This window comes from Manihot esculenta, chromosome 14 (assembly GCF_001659605.2).
Source record: "Manihot esculenta cultivar AM560-2 chromosome 14, M.esculenta_v8, whole genome shotgun sequence".
Taxonomy (NCBI): domain Eukaryota; kingdom Viridiplantae; phylum Streptophyta; class Magnoliopsida; order Malpighiales; family Euphorbiaceae; genus Manihot; species Manihot esculenta.
The window spans coordinates 16384953-16397070 of NC_035174.2; positions in this window are offsets into that span (position 1 = coordinate 16384953).

Genomic DNA, 12118 nt, shown 5'->3' on the forward strand with positions numbered 1-12118 from the left:
ATCACAGCACAAACATTTCACATCAAGGATGAACTTGTCACCACTTAGCCCTCTATACAGTCCAATTATGCCAGGGGCGTAGTGCAGGCTCGCCTGGACTTCCATAGCATACATACATATTCAATCATGCCGGGGGCGTAGTGCAGGCTCACCCGGACTTCCATAGTCTGTCATGTCATACCATATAAGGGCTAATGGATCATTCAACATTCATCCACATCAACAACATAATGTGCAATGCGACATATTCGTGAATTCTAATGCAAGCACCCTAATATATCTCATGGCATTCATGATGCGTGAGTCATGCTAAAACGTTCATTATTTACTTTGAAAACATAGAGAGTTATTCCTTTCACCTCTGGCTATCTCTGACAAGACTCAAAAGCAGCTATCTCACTGCTGGGGTCCTCGGTTCCTCGGGTCCGAACCTACACAGGTGGACTCAAATGAGGGACCTAACAAACATGAATATGACTCTAAAATACTCCCCAAAAACCCCCTAAAACACCTCAAAACATCCATAGAAAACATGCAAAGGAAGGCTGAACAGGGCACTTTCGGCGGCAGGTTCGGCGGCCGAAAGGCCCTCCAGAGCCGAAAGTCATGCACCTTCGGCGGCACTTTCGACGGCCGAAGGTTCCCTCCAGAGACGAAACTCATGCATGTTCGGCGGTACCTTCGGCGGCCGAAAGTCCCTTCTAGAGCCGAAAGTCATCTTTCGGGGGGCAGGGTTCGGCAGCCGATCCATGCTATCACAGGCAGGTTCGGCGGCCGAAAGAACCTTCGGCTGCCGAACCTGGTTTCTCCCAAAAGGGCAGAAACTCAGCTCAACATGCATAAACGCCTCCTAACTCATTCAATCAAGCATCCAACTCTCTCAAAACATGCATACACCCATACATCAACACCTAGGGGTCTCAAACTATCCTAAACCCCAACTACAACACATCAAACATGCATAACCAACACACATTGTCCATATAATCACATAAAACCTAACAAAGCTCAACTAACCTACACATGCATTTCTACCCCAATAAACTTCATAAAACTTACTTAAAACATGAAAGGAACTATAGATCTACTCTTACCTCTTGTAGAACGAGAGGAGAGACGATCCGACTCGGAGATGGGAGAGATCCGCTCTTTGGTCTCTAAGTTTCCAAAACTTGCTCTTTTTGCTCAAATCTCTTCAAATCAACATAGAGCTTGTTAAAACATGGAAGATCGGAGGAAAATCATCAAAAACGAACCAAAAGAGAGCATGAACTCACCGTGGCTGAAAATGGGGAGAAAGCTCGCCCATTTCGGCCATGGAGCTCTTATATAGGGCTGGCAGACCACCTTTCGGCAGCCGAACGTGCCCCCACATCTCATGCAAGTTTGGCGGCCGAATCTTTTGAGACTTTCGGAAGCCTAACATGCCCCCCTAAACCATCCCACGTTCGGCGGCTGAACCTGGAAATGCCTCCTTGGTCATTTTCATACAAAACTCAATTTCCTTTTTACTTAAAAACATAAAATACATTAAAATATTTTATATAAACATGATTTTACCCTTCTGGAGGTTTTCGACATCCGAGATCCCACTGGACAGTAGGGATTCCGATACCGGAGTCTAGCCGGGTATTACAAAAACAGTCTAGATTGCCATTTACTAGTAGCAATAAAGTAAATTGTTATTATTTTAACTACCTTTTTTTAACATAGTAGAGAATTGATTTGGAGTCACAATTAAGTCTATAAGAACAAACAATGGATGTGAATTCTTAGGTCAATCCTGTATTCAATTCTTTGTAACAAAAGGAACTATTCATATTCATCAAGGGTCCTGCCCAACTCTATAGCAAAATGGAATAGTTACAAAAAAACATGGGAACCTTTATAAATACCATGCTTTCTGCTTCAATGGTCAATAAAAAAAAGCACATATTGCTCAAATATGGTATCCAGTGCTTTTGTCTGTAATGTTTGTGTTAATGATATTCATGCTAGACTAGGGCATCCTTCAATAAATAAATTGACTCGTCTTAGTGGGGTTACAGTTACTGGTGTTGAAGGGTTCAAATTTCATATATGCCCTATAGCAAAACAACCTAGATTGCTATTTACTAGTGGCAATAAAGTGGCTCAAAAGGCATTTGATCTTATACATGAAGACATTTAGGGTCTATATAGATAAGAATCCTTGATCGGTGCCAAATATTTCTCAATAATATTGATGATCATTGATCAAGCATAATTTAGCCACTTTTTTACCATTATAATTATTGTTGAATTATGTATTTTCCTAGCTTAATTTGTGTTTTTATAGTATTTTTTGTAGAAAAGGTGAAAAATTGAAAGTTGGTGAAAAATAGCTTAAAATGCTGAAGAACTGATTTGGCCAAAGTGATTTGGCCAAATCAGCCTCAAAAAATGACTAAGGAAGCAGTAGGAAGAAAAAGCTAAAATTCAAGATTTGATATGCCCAAGTTGATTTGCCCTGATCGCTGGCCAAATCACCTGAAGAAAGTTGTAGCTAAAACCCAGAGGTAACTAGCAGAAACGATTTGGACAAGTGATTTGCCCAAATCAACTGTCTCTAGCAAAAAAATGCAGAAGCGTGGAAAAAGCAGAAATTCAAAATTTTAAGAGTCTTAAAGTCCTATCTTATTTCAAATACGCCAAGACTCACCCAAAGACACTTCCAAAACCGCACCAAAAGAAGTCTTTTATCAAAGGAGATCTATTTATGATAAAATACAAAGCAAAGAAGGAACCAAAGACCAAGTCAAATTAGGATTCCAACTCCAAAAAGGATTAATCTAGGGTTTCTCACTTATAAAAAGGGCAGCAATCAGCAGCAAAGGGCATCCAATTTTTGACAGATCAACATCGGCAGCACCACCTTCTTCTTCTCTTCTTTCTTTTCTCCTTATATATTCTTTGTCCACCATGAGTGGTTAAACACATCTCCCTCTAGTTGAAGTATGAGAAGTTTCAGTTTTGTTACGAATTGGGAGATCTGAAACTCCATTGTTAAACTTCTATTTTTTCAATATTTATGCAGCTTGTTCTTCATGTTATTATTGCCTTGCTATTAGAATCAATAAGGGCCCATTGCTTTTAATTGCATAAGCAATATATTGTTAGTTTGAATAATTTAGGTCCGTAATTGTTTAGATTATTTGAACACAAGTAACAATTGGTTGCATGATCTAACTTAACCATGCGGTTGGCAAGTGATAACGGTTGTCGAAACCGTAAAAAATAAACTTATTTTCAATCAACAAAATAATTTATAGATAGTGGCAATAGGGTCGAAACACAGGGATTTGACACTGCGAATTTTCCTAATAATGACTTGGACAAATAAATAATAAAAGTAAATAAAAGGAGGGGGATTTGTTTTGAAGAATTACAACTGAGTAAAGAAAGCAGTAATTAAATAAATGAGTAAATCAATGGGAAAAGGATTCTAGTTGAAGTATGGATCTATTTCAGCTTGTTTAGAATTGATCATTGATCTTTTTGATACCCCTATTTATTTCAATAAATTAGTTTAGGATGTGGAAGATGCTTCTCACAATCCAAATTTCTCCTTAGTTTTAGTATGATCAGGAAACGTTCGCTAATCAAACACTAGTTAAAAGTTGCCAAGGAACGTCCTTGGGGTTTTTTACTTTTCAACTGTTAACTGCCTTAAGACTTAGAGAAACCTAATTCTAACCATGCCAACCGCGTGGTCAAGTTTAAATTATGCAACCGATTATACTTGAGTTTAAACAACCTAAGCAATTACGGACCAAGATCATTCAAACAATATATTACTCAAGCAATTAAAAGCAATAGGCCTTAATTGATTCTAAAAGCAAAGCAATAATAATAGAAAAATCAAGTTGCATAAATATTGAAAATAAATGAGAGTTTAATAATGGAGTTTTAAATCTCCCAATTCATCACAATCTGAAATTTCCCAACTTCAACTAGAAAAGAAGGTGTTTAGCCACTCATGGTGGACAAAATCACAAAAGAAAGAAGAAAAGAAGAAAAGAAGCTGCCGCAGACTTCCTGCTGTGTTTCTGCAGTATTTCCGAAGGTGGAGATGATGTCCCTTGCTGGTTTTAATGCTGTCCCTTTTATAGATGGAGAGTCCTAATCCAATTAGGGTTTGGAAATCAAATTTTGACTTGGTCTCTTGTAGCTTTTAATTCCTCTTTTGTCTTTGAATTTTGTTGTGAATGGAATTCCTTTGGTGAAAGACATTCTCATGGCTTTTGGAACTGATCTTGTAGTGTTTGAAGTAGGATTGGACTTTATCACTTTTGAATTTTGAAATCTTGCTCTTCTTTCCCGCGCTGCTGTCCTTGTCTGCGTTAGTGTGATTTGAGTGGGTGATTTGGGCAAATCACTTGCCCCAATCGCTTTCTGTGAGTCAATCCCAGTCTTCTGCTTCAGCTTCCTGTGAGTGATTTGGCCAAATCACTTCGACCCAATCACTTTTTCATCTTTTTCTATACTTTTTCTCCCACTTTCCATTTTCTTCTTTTTCTGCAAAAACATGATAAAAACATAAATTAAGCTGGAAAAATGTGTAATTAAACAGTAATAAAGATAATAAAAATATGGCTAAATTATGTTTGATCAGCAAGGTTAGAATTAGTTTCTCTATTTCTTAAAGCAGTTAACAGTTGAAAAGTGAAGAACCCCAAGGACGTTCCTTGGCAACTTGTTAACTAGTGTTTGATTAGCGAACGTTTTCTAATCAAACTAAACTTAAGGAGGAATTTGGTTGTGTGAAGCGTCTTCCACAATCTAAACTAATTTATTGAAATAAATAGAAGAATCAAAGTATCAATGATCAATTCCAAACTGAAATGGATCCTATGCTTCAGCTAAAATCTTGTTATTATTGATTTAATCTTCTTTTAATCATTGTTTTCTTTTACTACTTTAGTTTTAATATTAGTTTACCATCATAAAAAATCACTCCCCTTTTATTTTACTTTTATTGTTGATTTGCCCAAGTTATTATTAGGAAAGTCCTTAGTGTCAAATCCCTGTGGATTCGACCCTATTGCCACTATTTGTAGTTCTTAATTATTGATTACTAATAGGTTTATTTTTGACGACTTCGACAACCGCTATCAATCATACAAGAGCAACTTGAACTTTTATGATGCATTTCAAAGCATAAACTGTTACTATTTTAACTACCTCTTTTAACATGGTAGAGAATTGATTTGGAGTCACAATTAAGTCTATAAGAACAAACAATGGATGTGAATTCTTAGGTCAATCCTGTATTCAAATCTTTACAACAAAAGGAGCAAAGGTCCTACCCAACTCTATAGCAAAATGGAATAGTTACAAGAAAACATGGGAACCTTTTAGAAACTGTAAGAGCTTTAAGACTTCAAGCTTAGCTCCCAAAATGTTTTTGGTTTGAATATATCCTTATTGCTGCCTATATGATTAATAAAATGCCAATCTAGAAATTTAATTGGCAAAGTCCTTATGAAAAGATTATATAGAAAGTTGACAAATTTAATGGTAGATCTATAAAGATTGTTATGGTTGGATATATAGGGAGCGATAAGGCCTACAAACTTTATAATATGGATTCTGGTTCTATTTTCATCAGCAAAGATGTCATCTTTCATGAAGATATTTTTCCTTTTATGCAGCAGAAATCTTCTCCATCATCAGCAATTATTCTTCTTGTCTCTAATCTTGATTCTTATCCTATTTATGTTTATGAGTTTCCTATCAATTTTGAGTCCTAAACTACTCCACTTCTCTTTTTTCCCCTCCCAGTTCTAAATCTGGTCTTCAGCCAAATTCTCATTCTGATTCTACATCACATCTTGTCAATTCTCCATAGTTAAGGAGGTCTAATAGGGTCACAAACAAACGTGAGTCTCTACAAGATTTTGTTAGTTATGTTCCTTCTGCCATTGACTCATCACATAAACCTACAAATCAATTTTCCAGTGTTCATAAATCTTTTGATTGCAATGTTTTTATTATCCCAGAGCCATCAACATATGCCAAGGCATCAATGGATGTCAATTGAGTTGAGGCTATACAACAGGAGCTGCTAGCCATGGAAAAGAATAATACTTGGGTACTAATTGATTTGCCTTTCGGAAAAAAAGGCCACAGGCAGTAAATAAGTGTATAAGATTAAACATAGACCTAATGGGGAGGTTGAAAGATTTAAAGTTTGTTTATTTGCGAAAGGATACAATTAGATTGAGGGATTGGATTACAAAGACAATTTTTCTCCTGTGGCAAAATTAACTACTATCAGATTCTCATTGCTTTAGCAACATCCAAATGATGGCCTATTTTTCAGCTAGACATAAATAACGCATTCCTTTATGGCTTTCTAAAAGAGGAAGTATATATGCAACCTCTACAGGGCTATACCAAAGCTTTATGCAGATCTATTTGTTAAAGAGATCTCTCTATGGTCTCAAGCAGGCGTCCAAATAATGGAATATTGAGTTCTCTAATTTCTTAAAATCTCTAGGCTTTTCTCAGTCATCATATGATTATTGTCTCTTTGTTAACTTGCTACGGATTGTTTTCTATCTCTGTTGATATATGTGGATGATATTATTTTAACAAGCACCTCTATCACTTAAATGGATTTGGTAAAACAAGCTATGTGTTCCAAGTTTACTATTAAAGACTTAGGACATCTCAAGTATTTTTTAAAATTGGATGTGGCTAGATCTAAATTTGGGACTAGTATCAGTCAAACTAAATTCATTAGTGATATTCTCAAGGATATAGGCATGGTTGGTTGTAGACCTGCCTCCTTTCCCTTACTGAAGGGATTGAAACTATCTCTTGAAAGTGGTAATGTTTTATTCTGTAACGACCCGAAATCGGACCGCTACCGGTGCTAGGATCCAGATCGACTTAAGGTCGCCGGGACCCGTAGCAAGCCTAACATACATCTTGTCATACCTGCTAAATCCCATACATGATCATACACTTTCATAAAAACTTAAACTTTTTCATACACCAAGCTTGACCTGTGCATGCACCATAACGTTAAACATACAAACCCCATACTAGAGTCCTCATCAAATGCTCTAGCTGGGTCAACATTACATATATCAAGCTTGGTTTACATCACAATAATAAAACATTATATAAAGATCATGTATCAAAAGGGATTAACCATCAACTCTAGGGTCAAACACAATACTAATCCTCAATACAATTCTGTACAATATCTTACATCACATTACATTTCATTGTTTTTCATGTCCACAACTAACTATTACATACAGAACACTTTTACTCTTGCTGACTTCTTGGTCTGTCCCGAACCTGCAAGCCTGGGAGTTAAGGGAAAGGGGTGAGCTACTAGAGCCCAGTGAGCAGAACATATAAACCAATTTATATTAATATGCTATCATGAAATGCGTCACATCACAGACAATTCACATCACGGATGGATTTGTCACCATTAACCCCCTCCTTTTACCTCATTATCGTAACAAATTGCCAGGACGCGTGGTATGGGCAGCCCTGGACTTTCTTACATGGTGCTAGGACGCGTGGCATAGGCAGCCCTGGACTTTCTTACACTGTGCCAGGACACGTGGCATGGGCAGCCCTGGACTTTCTTACATACTGAAGGCTAACAGGTCATCCAAAGTCCATCCACATCAACAACAATTTATGCAATGCATCATATTCGTGAATTCTAATGCAAAACAACCTAATACATATCATGGCATTTGTGATGTATGGATCATGCTAAAAGGATTTCATTGCTTTGAAAAAATAAAGGAATTATGTTCTACTCACCTTTGGCAGATACTGGACTGACTCTAAAGCAGCTATCTCACTGCTGGGGTCCTCGGTTCCTCGGGTCCGAACCTACACAGGTGGACTCAAATGAGAGACCAAACATACACTAACATGACTCTAAACATCTCCCCAAAAAACCCCCTAAAACATCATAAAACAATCATAGAAATCATGCAAAGGAAGGCTGAACAGGGCACTTTCGGCGGCAGGTTCGGCGGCCGAAAGTGGTTCCAGAGCCAAAACTCGCCAACCTTCGGGGGCAGGTTCGGCGGCCGAAACCCCTCTCCAGAGCCGAAAGTCCAAACTTTCGGGGGCAGGGTTCGGCAGCCAAAACTGCCTCCACAAGTAGGTTCGGCGGCCGAACACAGTTTCGGCAGCCGAACCTGGGTCCTCCAGCAGGCAGAACCCAAGCCACCAACATGCATCCAGCCATCCAAAACCTTCTAAACTCAGCTAAACCATGCACAAACACTCCCAAGCATGCATAAACATGTATTCAAGTATATAGGGTTTCAAACTATCCTATACCCTAACAAACAACACATTTAACATGTAGGGGTGAGCATTCGGTCGGTTCAGTTCAAAACCGAACCGAACCGAATAAACCGAAAACCGAAATTTGAGTGTTTATGAAAACCGAACCGAATCGATTTTGGTCAGAAACAGAATCGAACCGAACCGGTCTGATTCGGTTCGGTTCGGTTCGGTTTGATCGGTTTCAATTTTTAATATTTTTTTATTTTTTACACTTTATTTTTAATATTTTAAAATTTAATTAAAATATTTTAATTTTAATATGATTTAATTTCTATATATTATTGAAAAAATATATTATTATTACTAATCGGTTCGGTTCGGTTTTTTCGGTTTTTTTCTGATCAAAACCGAACCGAACCGAAATAACCGAAATTTTTGAAATTAAAAACCGAACCGAACCGAAATATATAAAAAACTGAACCAAATTTTCAAATCGGTTCGGTTCGGTCGGTTTTTTCGGTTTAAACCGAATACTGCTCACCCCTATTAACATGCATTTCATCCTTAAACTCACATAAACCCTAACATTTTACAACTAACCTAATCATGCATCAATTCTCCCTAAAACCCCTCAAAACTTTCATAAAACATAGAAGAAGGGTAGGATCTACTCTTACCTCTTGAAAATCGAGAGGAGAGGCGATCCAAACTCGGAGATGGGGGGAAATCGAGCTCCGGGATCTCCAAGCTTCAAAACTTCATTCTTTGCTCAAAAATCTTCAAAACCAAGTTAAAACTCATTAAAAACATGAATGATTTGAAGGAAAACATCAAAACTAACTATGGAAAGGCATGGACTCACCTTTGCCCGAAAATGGAGAAGAAAACTCGCCCATTTTCGGACATGGGGCCTTTTATAGGCGGCTGGCCAGGCCACCTTCGGGGGCCAAAGGTGCTCCCTAAACTGCACCATGTTCGGCGGCCAAACCTGGCTTTCCTTCCTTGGTGCTTTTCTTTCAAAAAACTCAATTTCTTTCTTACTTAAAACCTTAAAACACATGAAAACATTTTAGGAAAAACATATTTTGCCCTTCTAGAGATTTTCGACATCCGAGATTCTACCGGAAAATAGGAATTCCAATGCCAGGGTCTAGCCGGGTATTACATATTGATCCTAATTCTTTTAGAAGACTAGTTCAGATTACTTTATGTGAATATAACTAAGCTTGACACAGCCATGCTATGCAGCATTTAAGCAAATTTATGTCTGCTCCAAGAAAGCCTCATTGGGAGGCAGTTGGCATGGGCTAAGATGCTTGAAAGGCACTATCACACATGGCTTGTTTTTTCCTACTACTGATAATATTAACACTTGATGCTTTATGTGATTCTGATTGGGCCTCTTGTTCCTTTAGCAGAAATTCCTTGAATGAGTTTTATATTTTCCTGAGCTCTTCTCTTATCTCTTGGAAAATAAAAAAAAATCAACTATAGAGACCTTCAACTAAAGTTGAGTACTGAGCCATGTTTAGCAGGGTTTGTGAATTACTATGGATTACTTACATGCTACAAGATTTTCAGGTTCTTGTTCATTTAACCATATAGCTACATTGTGACAATAAAACAGCCATCCATATAGCTGCCAATCCTATTTTTCAAAAAAGAACGAAGCATATTAATATTGACTATCATGTTGTAAGGGAGCAAATCTAACGAGTTGTTTCGCTCATCTTTTTATTCATATTAATTTCATGTTTTTATTATGTTTTTATGTCAATAAGAAGGTTTTCACTTGATTTTTGAATTTTGGATTTTAGTGAGGTTTTAAATAAAATGCACTGAAATAAGTTAAAAGAGGTGCTTTTGGAGCTATTTTGGACTGAAGATAGCTAAAGTTGGAATCTGCCTTGGCCAAGATTGGACCCAAGCTCGACCGGACAAATAACAAGGACAATCTTTTGACAGTGTTTAGAATATTTTTTAGCTAACTATAAATGTAATCATATATTTAAAAGGATTAGGATGATAGCAAGTGAATTTTTTTTCTTTTTAGATTTTGTTTCTTTTGAATTTGAATCTTTCTATCTTTTAATGAGAGAATAGCCTATTTATAGGGCTGATTTAGTAAAGGATATCTTGAGTTGCATAGAGTTCATTCTTTCTTCTTTATTTGTGTTTTGTAATGGCTCTTTGAAGCTAAAATCTTTTTCAGTTAAAGGTTAATCCAATTGATTTTCATTAAGTTGCGAGACCTAAACTTACTTTGTTTTTATTTTAATTTTCTGTTTTTATTCTTTTTCTATTTTTTGAGGAATTTCACCTCCATTGTTGTTTTTCTAGATATTCAAGAAGTCTCTTGAATATTTTATTTAGACAATATTTTGCTAATTAATTCAATTAAAAATGTAATTATTTAATTAGTTTAATGCAAGTAGCGATTAATATAGTAATTTATGTTAAGAAATAGAATGATTTGATTTAAATAATTTCTTGTAAATTGTTAATTAAGTTTGGGTTCTTCTTCTCTAAATACAATTAATTGATTAAATCTAGTTACTTATAAATAAAAAAAATAATGTATGCAAATAACATAAATAATAAGTGTAGAGAATATGTATATTGTTGTGTTGTTATTTATTAGTTACTCTAGTTAATTTTCTAGTTACTTTTGTAAATAATTAGTTAGATAGTTTATTGTGTAGTAAACTTTGACACATGTAGTGAATAGGAGCTATATAAAGGCTCCTCTCTCATTGTATTGGACATATATTCATTTTTTGAAAATCAATAAATCTCCTTTTCTTTCTCTCTCGTTCACTTTGCACATGGTATCAGAGGAAGTTTGATCTGTTGACGGTTACTACAATCAATCTTAAATTTTAGAAGAACAAAAGGTCAAAAAGAAATGGTAGAATAAGGAAGCACCAACGAAGAGTGAATGCCTAAGAATGTAGCTTCATCGTCAGCAGCTAGGGCAAAGTTCGGAGATCAAACAGGTGGAGATTGTAATACCCGGCTAGACTCAGAGGTCGAAATTCCAACCTTCCGACGGAATCTCCATTGGAATTTGGAATCTTGGATGTCGGAACCTCCTAGAAAGGTAAAAATATGTTTTTACAAAATGATTTTCATGATTTTATTGATCGGTTTTGAGTTAAAGTTTTAAATTGAAAGAAAAACGTTTTTGAAAGACAAGCCCAGGTTCAGCCGTCGAACCTCATGTTCGACCGCCGAACATAGTGATGCTGCGGGAGCTCTCTTTCGGCCCCCGAAGGTGGTTTGGCCAGACACCTATAAGAGGCCTCCAGTCCAAAAATGGGGGAGTTTCTCTTTCTATTTTCGGGCAAAGGTGAGTTCTTGCCCTCCCTTTGATGATTTTATGTTTTTCCTTCAAATTTTCATGAGTTTTTCTCCTATTTTGAAGTTTTAAAGCTTGAATCCAAGATTTTCAAGTTTGGGAGACCGTTTCTCCTCAACACCAAGTTTGGGGTCACATCTACCTTCGATCTTCAAGAGGTAAGTGTAGATCCTTGCTTTTATTATGTTTTTAAGTAAGTTTTAAAAAGGGTTAAGGGTAAAACAATGAATGAAATGGCTAGATCTAAGGTTATAGGCTTTGAGTTGGGTTTTGATGAATGTATGCTTATGTGATGTTTTTGTTATTGTTGTTGGGGCTTAGGTTAGTTTTTATGCCCCTTATGCATGTTGGAGTAAGTATGCTTGCTGTGGAAAGTTGGGTGTGAGGATTTGAGAGTTTTTGAGTTGAAATGCATGAGGCAGAATCTGGTTCTGCCATTCTGGAGAACCCAGGTTCGATCGCCGA